General features: G+C 47.7%; 1 protein-coding gene across 1 annotated transcript in view; it reads right to left on the bottom strand.

Annotated features, from left to right (window-relative positions):
- The window catches only part of DDX20 (DEAD-box helicase 20), a 181,766-nt gene that overhangs the window by 17,784 nt on the left and 150,506 nt on the right, over positions 1 to 13,476 (bottom strand). The window lies entirely within an intron of this gene.

Raw genomic sequence — 13,476 nt, 5'->3', positions numbered from 1 at the left:
CTGTGTGCGCTGTCCACTATACTAGGCATGTAAAATAGGTAGGTCACTACTCTGGCAGGCTTTCTAGCCTTAAGGCAGGGTGCACTAAACTGTATGTGAGGGCAAAGCTGAATGAGCAATATGGCCCTACTGTGTCCCTGCCAAACATGGGACATAGTAAGTGAACAGAGCAGCCATTTAAAATGGATGTGCTAGACACTGGTCAGTACGAGTTTCCCAGCTATATGATGGCTATTCTAAACCCTGGGTTGCTTGATATCAAACAACACAGAATGATAAATCCAAACTGGTACCAGTATCAGATTTATTACCTACCAGTATTGGATTTATTAAAGAATATAATCAGGGGTCACTTAGAGGTGCCCTGTGCAAAAGCTAACTACCCTGTGATGGCTGCTGGCTGGTCTCAACCAGCCTGCCACCACCAGACAGGATTCTGGACCATGGGGAGAGAGCCATTGCTCTCTGGGGCCAGAGAACAAAGCCCTTCCTGGGCAGAGGTACTACCCCACCTCCACTAGGAATATGCACAGCCCTGCCTAAAAGCTTTTAGGGGCTTACTGCCCTTGAAACTCGATCCCCAAGCCTGCTGCTAGCAGCAGATGGCCTCCCCCATCGAAAACCCCCACGTTTGGCGGGAGCAACGGTGGGAAAACACACAATGGACAGGAGAGGTGGTCAGCCCCTGCTTGCATCACCCTTAAGGTGTTCCATGCAAGATGACCTCACCATTTCATTTTCCTCCATCTTTCATGGAAGGAAAATAGTCAAACAGGTGTAGGACAATGACTTCTGCCCACAGGAAATGGTTACTTAGTGGATGTAGCCACCCTAAATTAGATGACCCATGGGTCACTACTAGGTACCCCCTAAAATGCCCACTAAATACGGTATTTAGTGGGCATTCATAGACCAAGAAATCAGATTCCAAAGACAAAAGAATACCAGCAACATAAAAGACCCAAGGCTCGAGAACTGAAGTCCTACTTCACCAAGAAAAGGCTCCAAACCCTGCCTGCTGCACCCAGAACTCGACAAGTGCCGCTGAAGGGTTGCTTGGACATTGGACAGGCTCTATGAACCCCCGGAGGACCTCCACTCTTTACAGATCGCCAAAGATCTCCCTCCAGAGTAGAGGCATCACTTTACAACATCAAGGAACCAAAGACCCAGTGAAGGCCACTTCACTGACTGGCTGCTGACCAAGGAACCGGACATCGCAGCCGGATGAAACTTCGCCCATTGGACCGAGAGGACAACCCCTGCCAGTGTGCCAAGTTTGGTGCCACTGCACCCTCCAGTGGGCAGACTGTGCAATAGCCCTAGCTATTGGTCACCTCACATCAGACACCCAGAAGGACAGTTCATTCCAGACTGAAAAAGGATCAGGAGGAAGTACCAGTCGAGGGACTTCAGGAACCACCTGGACCTTCCGCCAGAATGCCCCTGCTGACCTGCAAGCGACCCTCGAAGAGACCTACCTTCTGCTTCTAAGAGCACCTTTGCATACAGCTCCTGGCTCACTGATTCGCTCTGCACACAGCCGTCCTGTGCCCTGCACCAAATATCCGGCTGTGCCCTAAAGGTCCTCCACCCCTTGTGACATCGACACTCTAAGGGGACCTACCAGACTTACTTTTAAGTCCACCTGTGCAGTGCTTTTCCAAATGGTCCCCCGCAGTGGCCTGGCACCAGCTCTAATAACTTTCTGCAGCTGCTACCACTGAAACCAGGAGCGGGCAAACTTCTCCAGCTGTTCCATAGTGTCTACAGACGACCTTAATATACCAGCAAAAGTAGACATTGGTAAATGCACTGCCTGATTCATAAGTATTTTCTCCATTAATTAACTTGAAAAATTGATAACTTAAAAAGTACTTACCAGATTTTGATGATCTTGGTCTTACATTTTTTTTATAAAAATTGGTCTCAAGTTATTCTTTTGAGTATGCAGTCTCATGTTTTGATATGAGTACAACAAATGTTTTGCACTTCTCCAAGATTAGCCTAACTGTTCTACCAAACTACCATAAACATTAGAGCATTAGGTGGTCTAGTCTTTACCTCTGTAAATCAGTGTGTTGTTGCCCGGACCCTCTGCACAGTGTGCCTAGTTTTGTACACTACATAGAGGGCCAGCCTCCTACATTTGGTGAATCAGAGGTGGGATAAAGACTTTGCATTTGCTGATATAACTTTGTCAATTTGTGAGCACACGAATAACTCAAATTGTCTTTAGCTAAATTGCTTTTTTTTTTTTACCAATTGGCAAAATTTTTGCAAATTTGTAAAATAACGGTTAGGGCCCTGGTTAGGTCCCTACAACAGTAGTAAGTGTTAGTAAGGTAAAGGAGACACATGCTGAGAACCAGAGCCAGGAACTTGACCTGGCCCCTTACCAGGCATATATCTATGACCGTTTAAGGAAACTCTATAGACTGTGTCAAATTCCTACTAGCAACAAAGTCCCTGTGCAGAAAAGCTTAGGCTTCCGGTGGCTCAGTATGAAAAAGATAACCCCACAGATGAAATAGATGATGATGCATCTGTGGGGGTAGAAGATTCTGTGGACAATGGGGGAGAAGGTAGCTCTTCTGCCCCAAGTCCAAGAGCCCCCTAAGAGGAGGCTGTGGCTCTAGACAAGTTAGCCCAAAGGTTGGCCTTAGAGACTCCACTTTTAGAATAAAAAAGAAAAGAAGAGAGATGGGCTTAGCACCAATCTCTGGTGGCAGAAGCAAGACCTTTCAACCTAAGATTCCAAAAGTAGTTGTCCCCCCCCCTACCAAGAAGGAGATAATATCCAGAAATGGTTAATTGCCTTTGAAAGAGCCTGCGTTGGGAAAGATGTCCAAAAGAAGCACTGGATCACTCTGTTATGGGAATTATCATCAGGAAGGTGCAGGGATAAGTTCCTGACACTGAGTGAAACAGATGCTAACCCCTATGATGTCATGAAGGGTGCCCTGATTGAGGGCTTTGGATTTAGCAGTGAGGAATACCGCATAAACGTCAGGGGGCATCAAAAATCCCACAGTCAGTCCTGTGTAGAGCTTGTGGACTTCTCAGTAAATATGCTAGGTGGTTGGTTAGAGGGCAACAAGGTACATGATTATGAAGGGCTGTACAATTTGCTGATGGAACAACACATTTTGAGTAGTTGTGCCAATGAAAAGTTGCACCAGTACCTAGTAAATTGGGGGTCAGTCTTCCCCCAAATATATGGGAGGAAGGCTGATCATAGGGTGAGAACTAGGGTGTCCAAGCCAAAACTGGAGGGGGTGACCAAAAGACAGTTAGGGAAGCCCACCGCCCTCACCCCAACAGAAAAAGATGGATTACCCTGGAAATAAAGAGAAGGAATCCTTAGGCCACCACAAATCTGTCCAGGAGGGTGGGCTCAAAGACACCTCACAAAACGGAGTGGTTACCAGGGTAAAAACCGGGATCCCACTAAGGCATGGTGCAACAACTGTCAAAAGACAGGACACCACAGCAAAGAAACCTCTTGTCCCCAAAAACAAACCCACTAGTAAGACCCCAGGGGTAGGCAGTGTAGCCACTATGGATGACTCCTCAGATGAAGAGGGCCTCATAGCCTTTAACTGGAGAGTGGGCCCAACAGGTGAGTTGGTGATTCCAGAGGGGAGTAGACGCTTCCACCACCTACTAGTGAATGCTGTAGGGACACTGCCGTGGGGACACCTGTGCCAGTCACACAGTTGTGCATGACAGGCTGGTCCTCCCAAACCAGTATTTCACAGGAGAGGCTGTCAGGGTAAGTGTTATCCCAGGGAAAGTCACTGAAAGGCCAGTAGCTGTAGTGCCTATAGAGATAGATGGGTCTCTTAACTGGAGAAGGGTGGTGGTCAATACAGACCTCCCCCTTGACTGTCTTGTTGGAAATGACCACCCAGAGGCTGAACAGAGCCCAAAACAGAAACTGGTCCAGCTCCAGTCCTCTCCCAAGAATTCTGGAGGTGCTGCCCCTGCAGTGTGTGCAAGTAGGCGCCAGAAGAAAAAGAAAAAAACAAAAAGGGAAGGTGGACAACCTTTAACTAAGGCACGCGAGAGCTAAGGAGTTTCTGCTCCATTAGGGAAGAACGCCACTATTGGAACTGGTGAAGCCCAGCTTGACCCCCAAGAAGTCCCGATTAGTCAGGCAACTGTTGAGCCCGAGTTGGTGGCTCCTCAGCTGAGAGAAAGAGTGGAAGAAGGGTGTTCTCTGCAGGATGTAGAGACCCTCACTCCCTTGCAGCAGACAGGCACCCTGAACTCAAAGAAGCCTGTAAGTTAGCCCTGTCCCCTGTGGGTGTGGCGCTAAACTAGTGGTTCTGGGCACTGACAGCTGTCAGTGGCCTCTGCTTGATGCTAGCCTTTATGGCTGTACTGCTTGGCATAGTAGTCTGACCCCATACTAAATATTAGGTTAGGTCCCCTGACCCTGTTGGTCATGGTGGGGTTACTCAAATTATGGGTGACCTCTTTGGGTAAGCTAGGTGATGCCATGGCTAAGATAGGGATAGCTGAGGCGGACACCTCTGACCCAAAGACAGAAGGAAAAGGTGCAGTTACTGGTGGTACATTTCAGATTGGGACCTGTAGCTATAGAGGTATGTCAGTTCCCCAGAGGGAATGACCTGGACAGTAGGATGTGAGGCAGAGTAGGCCATGCAAATAACAAGCCTGTTTCCCTTCTTTTCCATGCCTGACAAACTAGGAAGCCTCTCCTAGATATTGGCTGAGTCTCCTGGCCTGTGGGGACTTGTGTGAGAAACTTGCACCCTGTGCAGTACCCCCCACAAACACTTTTTGCCTGGTTTCTGTATGCAACTTGCACTAGAGTGGACTGGGATCCTGCTAACCTGTCCCTAGTGCTGATGTTCTTTCCCTACAATTGCAAAGGTATGGATACAAACGGAAACACCTTTAGCTGCCACTTTAAGTCCCTAGTAAATGGTACTCAGGTACCCAGTGCATGGGGTACTAAGAGTAGACACCTGAGGGCAGCAGCACATATTGTGCCATCCTCAAGGGCCATGCATCCAGATGCAACCAGGACTGCCATTGCAGACTGAGTGTCCTGTTATAATCCCAAAATGCAAAATTGACATGGCACACAGCCTGTGTGCCCTGTGCACTATAGAAGGCATGCAATATAGGTAGGTCAACCCTCCGGAAGGCCTTCTAGGCCAAGGGCAGGGTGCACTATACTGTATGTGAGGGCACAGCTGAATATGCAATATGTCCCTACTGTGTCCTTGCCAAACTGGGACATAGTAAGTGAACAGAGCAGCCATTTTAAATGAATGTGGTGGACACTGGTCAGTAGGAGTTTCCCAGCTACATGATGGCTACTCTGAACCCTGAGTTGTTTGGTATCAAACAACGTAGAATGATACATCCAAACTGGCACCAGTATTGGATTTATTACAAAATGTACCTAGGGGGCAAAAGCTAACTACCTTGGCATGGTCGCTGGCCAGTCCCAACCAGTCTGCCACCACCAGACATGATTCTGGACCCCTGAAGAGAGAGATATTGCTCTCTGGGGCCAGAGAACAAAGCCCTTTCTGGGCAGAAGTGGTACCCCCACCTCTCCCAGGAATGTACACAGCCCTGCCTAAGAGCTTCAAAGGGCTTACCACCCTTGAAACATGACCCTCAAGCCTGCTGCTAGCAGCAGATGGCCTCCCCCATTGCAAAACCCCTTTTTTGGCAGGAGCAATGGTGCAAAAACACACAAAGGACAAGAGGGATTGTCAGCCCCTGCTTGCACCACCCCTAAGGTGTTGCACATGAAATGACCTCTCCATTTCGTTTTCCTCCATCTTGCGTGGTAGGATAACAGCCAAGGAGGTGTAGGGAAGTGAGCTCTGCCCACAAGAAGTGGTCACTTAGTGGATGTAACCAACCCTAAGGTAGATGGCCTGTGGTCACTACTAGGTACCCCCTAAAACGCCCACTAAATACAGGACTAAGTGGACATCTGTAGACCAAGAAATCAGATTCCAAGGACAAAAAAGACTAGCAACAAAGAAGGCCCAAGGCTCAAGAGCTGAAGTCCTAATGCTCCAAGTAAAGGCGCCAAACCCTGCCTGCTGCACTTAGGACTTCACAATCGCCACTGAAGGGTTGCTTGGATGTTGGACTCAACAAACCCCTAGAGGACCTCCACTCTTTACAAATCGCCAAAGATCTCCCTTTAGAGTGAAGGCATCACTCCACAACATCAAGGAACCAAAGATGCAGTAAAGGCCACTTCACTGACTGGCTGCTGACCAAGGAATCAGATACTGCAGCTGGATCAAACTTCACCAATCTGACTGCCAGGACAAACCCTACCAGTGTGCCAAGTCTGCTGGCACTGCACCCTCCAACGGCCAGACCGTGTAATAGCCCTAAGTACTGGGCACCTGACGTGAGACACAGAAGGACAGTCCATTCTGGACTGAAAAAGGACTGTGAGGAAGCCCCAGTCGAGGGACTTCAGGAACTATCCGGACCTCCAACCAGAGTGCCCCTGCTGACCTGCAAGGGACACCCAAAAAGACCTACTTCCTGCTTCCAAGGGTCACCTTTGCACAGCTCTTGGCTCACGGATTCGATCTGCACCCGGCCACCCTGTGGCCTGTACCGAAGATCCAGCTGTGCTCCAAGGGTTCCCCACCCATTGCAACCTCGACACTCGAAGGGGACCCACCAGACATACCTTTAAGTCCACCTATGCAGCTCTTTTCCAAGTGGTCCCCCGCAATGGCCAGGCACCAGTGACTTTCTGCAGCTGCTCCCATCGAAACCGGGAGCTGCCCAAACATCTCTAACTGGTCCATAGTGCTCACCGATGACTGATATAGCTGCAAAAGGTAAAAGCACTGCCTGATTTTATATACATTTTCAAAGTATTTTCTCCATTGAGACCCATAGGGCGTAATTACGCACAAAAGACTATTTTTTTTATTAAAACTTCAAAAATTAATAATTTAAGTACTTCCCCGATTTTGATCATTTGCTCCTACATTTTTAATAAAAATTTGAGGTATTTTTATCGAGTTATTCCTTCAAGTGTGTGGTCTCATTTATTGATACGGTGAGTACAACAAATGCTTTGCACTTATCCAAGATTAGCCTAACTGCTCGACCAAGCTACCATAAAAATTAGAGCATTATTTGGTCTAGGTTTTACCTCTGTAAACCAACGTGTGGCTGCCAGGGTCCCCTACACAGCGTGCCTAGTTTTGTACACTTCATAGAGGGCCAGCCTCCTACATACATATGTACATACCTATCCACAAAGAAGATTTCCAGGTGGGAGAGTGATAACATTAGTACAACTTGTTTTTCTTCAAAGAAACTTTTTGAGTTACGGGACAGAGTGACTCCCCCTCTCGGTAATACTGCGCATGGACATTGAGTTCTTTCTTAGATTGGTTCTCTGCCGTCGGGATAGCGAAGTAGTGAAAATAGAGAGTAGAATAGAAAAGATGTCCATGCTATGTATTTACATTATTTACATATTATTACATTGCAACATCTACATGCGTCCTGGGAGGAGGAAGGGTGCATGTGAATCTATAGTACTACGTGCCACAAACAGATGTCTACTGGTAAGTAACATTTTCTGTTCGATGGCATGTGTGCCTGTAGATACACAACTGTAAAGCAGTCCCTCCATAAAGCGGTGGCTAGCGAGCAGGAGTTGCAGTTGTTTGAAAAAGCATTTTGAGTACAGCTTGTCCAACATTTGCCTGTTGTCGACCAAAGATGTCTACACAATGTTTTGTAAATGTGTTTGGTGTAGATCATGTTGCTCTTTACAAATATCTGCTATAGGTATGTTGCCTAAAAATGTCATAGATGTACCTTTTTTCCTAGTGGAGTGTGCTCTAGATGGTACAGGTAATTGTCATTTAGCTTTACTATAGCACGTCTGAATACATTTGACTATCCATCTAGCTATAGTTGTTTTAGATATAGGCTGTCCTTTGTGTGGTTTGGAGAAAGCCACAAAAAGTTGTTTTGCTTTCCTAAATTTTTTGTTCTATCTACATAATACATAAGAGTCCTTTTAACATCCAGAGTATGTAGAGCTCTTTTGGCTACTGAATCTGGTTGTGGAAAGAAAACTGGTAATTCTATTGTTTGATTAATATGGAATTGTGAAATTACCTTTGGAAGGAATTTTTGGATTTTTTCTTAACACAATTTTTTTGTTATGAACTTGAAAGAAGGGTCCTTCCAAAGTTAAAGCTTGGAGCTCACTGACACATCTAAGGGAGGTGATCGCGATTAAAAATGCTACTTTCCATGAAAGGAGTTGTAGGTAACAGGAGTGAAGTGGCTCAAACGGTGGAGCCATAAGCCCTGTCAGTACAATGTTAAGATTCCAAGATGGACATGGAGGAATTCTTGGTGGAAGTATTCTTTTTAGTCCTTTGATAACTGGAATTCTAAACAAATAAATATGCGGTCTGTTTTGAAGATATGCAGATTTGGCTGCTAAATGTAAATTAATAGATGTGTACGCTAGATTTGCTCTTTGGAATTGTAATAAATATTGCACAATGTCTTGTACTGTTGGTTTGAGAGGGCCAATGTTTTTTGCTTGACAATAGCAAACAAAATGTTTCCATTTTCCAGCATAACATTGTCTAGTTGAAGGTTTGCCTGCTTGTTTAAAAACATCCATACATTCCTGTGGTAATTGTAAATATCAAAATTCTATGACCACAGGAGCTATATCACTAGGTTGAGTGATTTAGGATTTGGATGTCTTATTTGACCCTGTTTGTGTGTCAGGAGGTCTGGTTTGTTGTGAAGCTTCTGATGTGGAACAATTGAGAGATCCAAAAGTGATGTGAACCATGGTTGATGTGCCCATGTAGCAGCCACTAAGATCATGTTGAGGTTAAGATTGTTTGACCTTCCGGACCAGAAAGGTTAAGAGTGGAAGAGGAGGGAAAAGGGTAAGAACGGGAGAAGGGGAAAAGTGTAAGCAAATATCCCAGACCAACTCCTCCATTGAGCATTGCCCTTGGATTGAGGGTGCAGGTATCTGGAGGTGAAGATTTGGCTTTTTTTTATATTTTGCAAAACGGTCTATTTGAGGTGTTCATCACTTTTGAAAGTACTGTTAAAGGACTTGTGGGTGGATTTCCCACTTGTCTATTTGTTGCTGCATCCTGCTCAGTAGGTCTGCAAAGTGATTGTCTGTCCCTGGGTGATATTGTGCCACTAGTGCTCCCCAGTAGGCCATGGGCAAGGATGGAAGGGAATCGCTTCCCTATCCAACCTCCCACCCCCCGAACCAGTGACGCTTGATGACATCAGTGCGCCATCGCGCGCTGAACTCATCAGAGGCTGCCCTATCGGACTAGAAGCTTAGCTTCAAGCGCGATCGAAAGAGAAATGCTTTCATTTCTCTTCCGATCAGGGGTGGGGGCAGGCAGAGAGACATGAAAGGAAAGGAAAGCCTTTTCCTTTCCTGTCTTTCTGAGCATTCCTGCAGGCCGATCGCATAGCGATAGGGCTGCAGGCATGCCCAATAGACACCAGGGAGTTTGTTGTTTTTTGATATTGGCATGAGGGGAGAGGCCCCTTGGGCAAGGGTTGCTCCCCAAGGGGGGCATTTTTTATAAGGTCATTTCTGCCCCACCCGTCCCCCGGGGGCCAAATCGGCCTATTTTAATTAGACCGATCTGCCCCCAGGGGGGCAGAAGCCACTGGACTCCAGGGATCATTTTTTTAAATTATTTTTTAGACGTGGCTAGTGACCCCTTTATGCAAGAAGCGCTACCCTGGGGTGGAGATGGGGTTAAGGAGGAGGTAATTTTATTTTTAGGCCATTTCTGCCCACCTTGGGGGCAGATCAGCCTATTTTTCCCAGGCCAATCTGCCCCCAAGGGGGGGCAGAAACCACTAGTCACTAGGGATTTTGTTTGCGCCAATTTTACGCAAGGGGAGTGACCCCTTAGTCAAGGGTCGCTCCCCTGTAGGGCAAATTTATTTTAGGCCATTTCTGCCCCCCCTAATATCTCTATTAGGCCGATCTGCCCCTGGGGGAGTGGAACCACTTAGGCACCAGGGATTGGGGGCCACCCCTTGGGCAAGGGTCGCTCCCCATGGTAGGCAGATCGGCCTATTTTTGTAAGGCCCATCTGTCCCCAAAGGAGACAGAAAGCCTACCAGACACCAGGGAAGATTTTTTTTTTCTCCAAAATAAGAGGGTTGGGGTATGGCTATATCCCCATCCCAAATAAATGGGGACAAAGGTTTTCGGCCCACAAATGGGCAGATTGGGCAATTACCCCCGATCTACTCCCAGAAAGCGAACTAGATGCCAGGGAATAAAAAATATAAAAAATTGGGGTGGTGGCTACCAACCAGTATGGGCATGGTTATGCCCCCACCCCAACTGAAGTGATAACAGTCTTTCAGCTTTCCCCCTGCACACTAAAAGAGCTTATCCCATTGGCAAGCAAGAGGACATTTAATTATTTTGAGTTATGGTTTTACATTCGGGCAATGAGAGCTAGTCTAACTCTCAAAATCGTCCCCCTTGGAATGGTGAGGGATGCACTTTTTGGACTTTGGGACAATGCCATGTGGAAAAATCTACGAGACAGACACATCTGAAAACTAAGCATCTGGGTGAGTCCAGGGTGGTGAGCTTCACATGCACTCTCCACCATTTTCTTACCAACAATGCCCTACAAACCTTCAACTTTGCTTAAAATCACACATTTTCCCCACATATTTGTGACAGAACCTTCCGAAATCTGCAGGAATCCACAAAATTCCTGCCACCTAGCATTGTGTGATAACATTTGTAAGGAAATGCCTCCTTGGCATGGTTGCCCCCTGACTTTTTGCCTTTGCTGATGCTATGTTTACAATTGAAAGTGTGCTGAGGCCTGCTAACCAGGCCCCAGCACCAGTGTTCTTTCCCTAACCTGTACTTTTGTATCCACAATTGGCAGACCCTGGCATCCAGATAAGTCCCTTGTAACTGGTACTTCTAGTACCAAGGGCCCTGATGCCAAGGAAGGTCTCTAAGGGCTGCAGCATGTCTTATGCCACCCTGGAGACCTCTCACTCAGCACAGACACACTGCTTACCAGCTTGTGTGTGCTAGTGAGGACAAAACGAGTAAGTCGACATGGCACTCCCCTCAGGGTGCCATGCCAGCCTCTCACTGCCTATGCAGTATAGGTAAGACACCCCTCTAGCAGGCCTTACAGCCCTAAGGCAGGGTGCACTATACCATAGGTGAGGGTACCAGTGCATGAGCATGGTACCCCTACAGTGTCTAAACAAAACCTTAGACATTGTAAGTGCAGGGTAGCCATAAGAGTATATGGTCTGGGAGTCTGTCAAACACGAACTCCACAGCACCATAATGGCTACACTGAAAACTGGGAAGTTTGGTATCAAACTTCTCAGCACAATAAATGCACACTGATGCCAGTGTACATTTTATTGTAAAATACACCACAGAGGGCACCTTAGAGGTGCCCCCTGAAACTTAACCGACTATCTGTGTAGGCTGACTAGTTTTAGCAGCCTGCCACAAACCGAGACATGTTGCTGGCCCCATGGGGAGAGTGCCTTTGTCACTCTGAGGCCAGTAACAAAGCCTGCACTGGGTGGAGATGCTAACACCTTTCCCAGGCAGGAATTGTCACACCTGGCGGTGAGCCTCAAAGGCTCACCTCCTTTGTGCCAACCCAGCAGGACACTCCAGCTAGTGGAGTTGCCCGCCCCCTCCGGCCAGGCCCCACTTTTGGCGGCAAGGCCGGAGAAAATAATGAGAATAACAAGGAGGAGTCACTGGCCAGTCAGGACAGCCCCTAAGGTGTCCTGAGCTGAGGTGACTCTAACTTTTAGAAATCCTCCATCTTGCAGATGGAGGATTCCCCCAATAGGGTTAGGATTGTGACCCCCTCCCCTTGGGAGGAGGCACAAAGAGGGTGTACCCACCCTCAGGGCTAGTAGCCATTGGCTACTAACCCCCCAGACCTAAACACGCCCTTAAATTTAGTATTTAAGGGCTACCCTGAACCCTAGAAAATTAGATTCCTGCAACAAGAAGAAGGACTGCCCAGCTGAAAACCCCTGCAGCGGAAGACCAGAAGACGACAACTGCCTTGGCTCCAGAAACTCACCGGCCTGTCTCCTGCCTTCCAAAGATCCTGCTCCAGCGACGCCTTCCGAAGGGACCAGCGACCTCGACATCCTCTGAGGACTGCCCCTGCTTCGAAAAGACAAGAAACTCCCGAGGACAGCGGACCTGCTCCAAGAAAAGCTGCAACTTTGTTTCCAGCAACTTTAAAGAACCCTGCAAGCTCCCCGCAAGAAGCGTGAGACTTGCAACACTGCACCCGGCGACCCCGACTCGGCTGGTGGCGATCCGACACCTCAGGAGGGACCCCAGGACTACTCTGATTCTGTGAGTACCAAAACCTGTCCCCCCTGAGCCCCCACAGCGCCGCCTGCAGAGGGAATCCCGAGGCTTCCCCTGACCGCGACTCTTTGAACCTAAAGTCCCGACGCCTGGGAGAGACCCTGCACCCGCAGCCCCCAGGACCTGAAGGACCGGACTTTCACTGGAGAAGTGACCCCCAGGAGTCCCTCTCCCTTGCCCAAGTGGAGGTTTCCCCGAGGAACCCCCCCCTTGCCTGCCTGCAGCGCTGAAGAGATCCCGAGATCTCTCGTAGACTAACATTGCGAACCCGACGCTTGTTTCTACACTGCACCCGGCCGCCCCCGCGCCGCTGAGGGTGAAATTTCGGTGTGGACTCGTGTCCCCCCCGGTGCCCTACAAAACCCCCCTGGTCTGCCCTCCGAAGACGCGGGTACTTACCTGCAAGCAGACCGGAACCGGGGCACCCCCTTCTCTCCATTCTAGCCTATGTGTTTTGGGCACCACTTTGAACTCTGCACCTGACCGGCCCTGAGCTGCTGGTGTGGTGACTTTGGGGTTGCTCTGAACCCCCAACGGTGGGCTACCTTGGACCAAGAACTGAACCCTGTAAGTGTCTTACTTACCTGGTAAAACTAATCAAAACTTACCTCCCCTAGGAACTGTGAAAATTGCACTAAGTGTCCACTTTTAAAACAGCTATTTGTCAATAACTTGAAAAGTATACATGCAATTTTGATGATTTGAAGTTCCTAAAGTACTTACCTGCAATACCTTTCGAATGAGATATTACATGTAGAATTTGAACCTGTGGTTCGTAAAATAAACTAAGAAAAGATATTTTTCTATATAAAAACCTATTGGCTGGATTTGTCTCTGAGTGTGTGTACCTCATTTATTGTCTATGTGTATGTACAACAAATGCTTAACACTACTCCTTGGATAAGCCTACTGCTCGACCACACTACCACAAAATAGAGCATTAGTACTATCTCTTTTTACCACTATTTTACCTCTAAGGGGAACCCTTGGACTCTGTGCATGCTATTCCTTACTTT

This window comes from Pleurodeles waltl, chromosome 6 (genome assembly GCF_031143425.1).
Source record: "Pleurodeles waltl isolate 20211129_DDA chromosome 6, aPleWal1.hap1.20221129, whole genome shotgun sequence".
Lineage (NCBI taxonomy): Eukaryota > Metazoa > Chordata > Amphibia > Caudata > Salamandridae > Pleurodeles > Pleurodeles waltl.
Note: the sequence above shows the minus strand (reverse complement) of the source record. Positions and strands in the feature narration are given on the sequence as shown.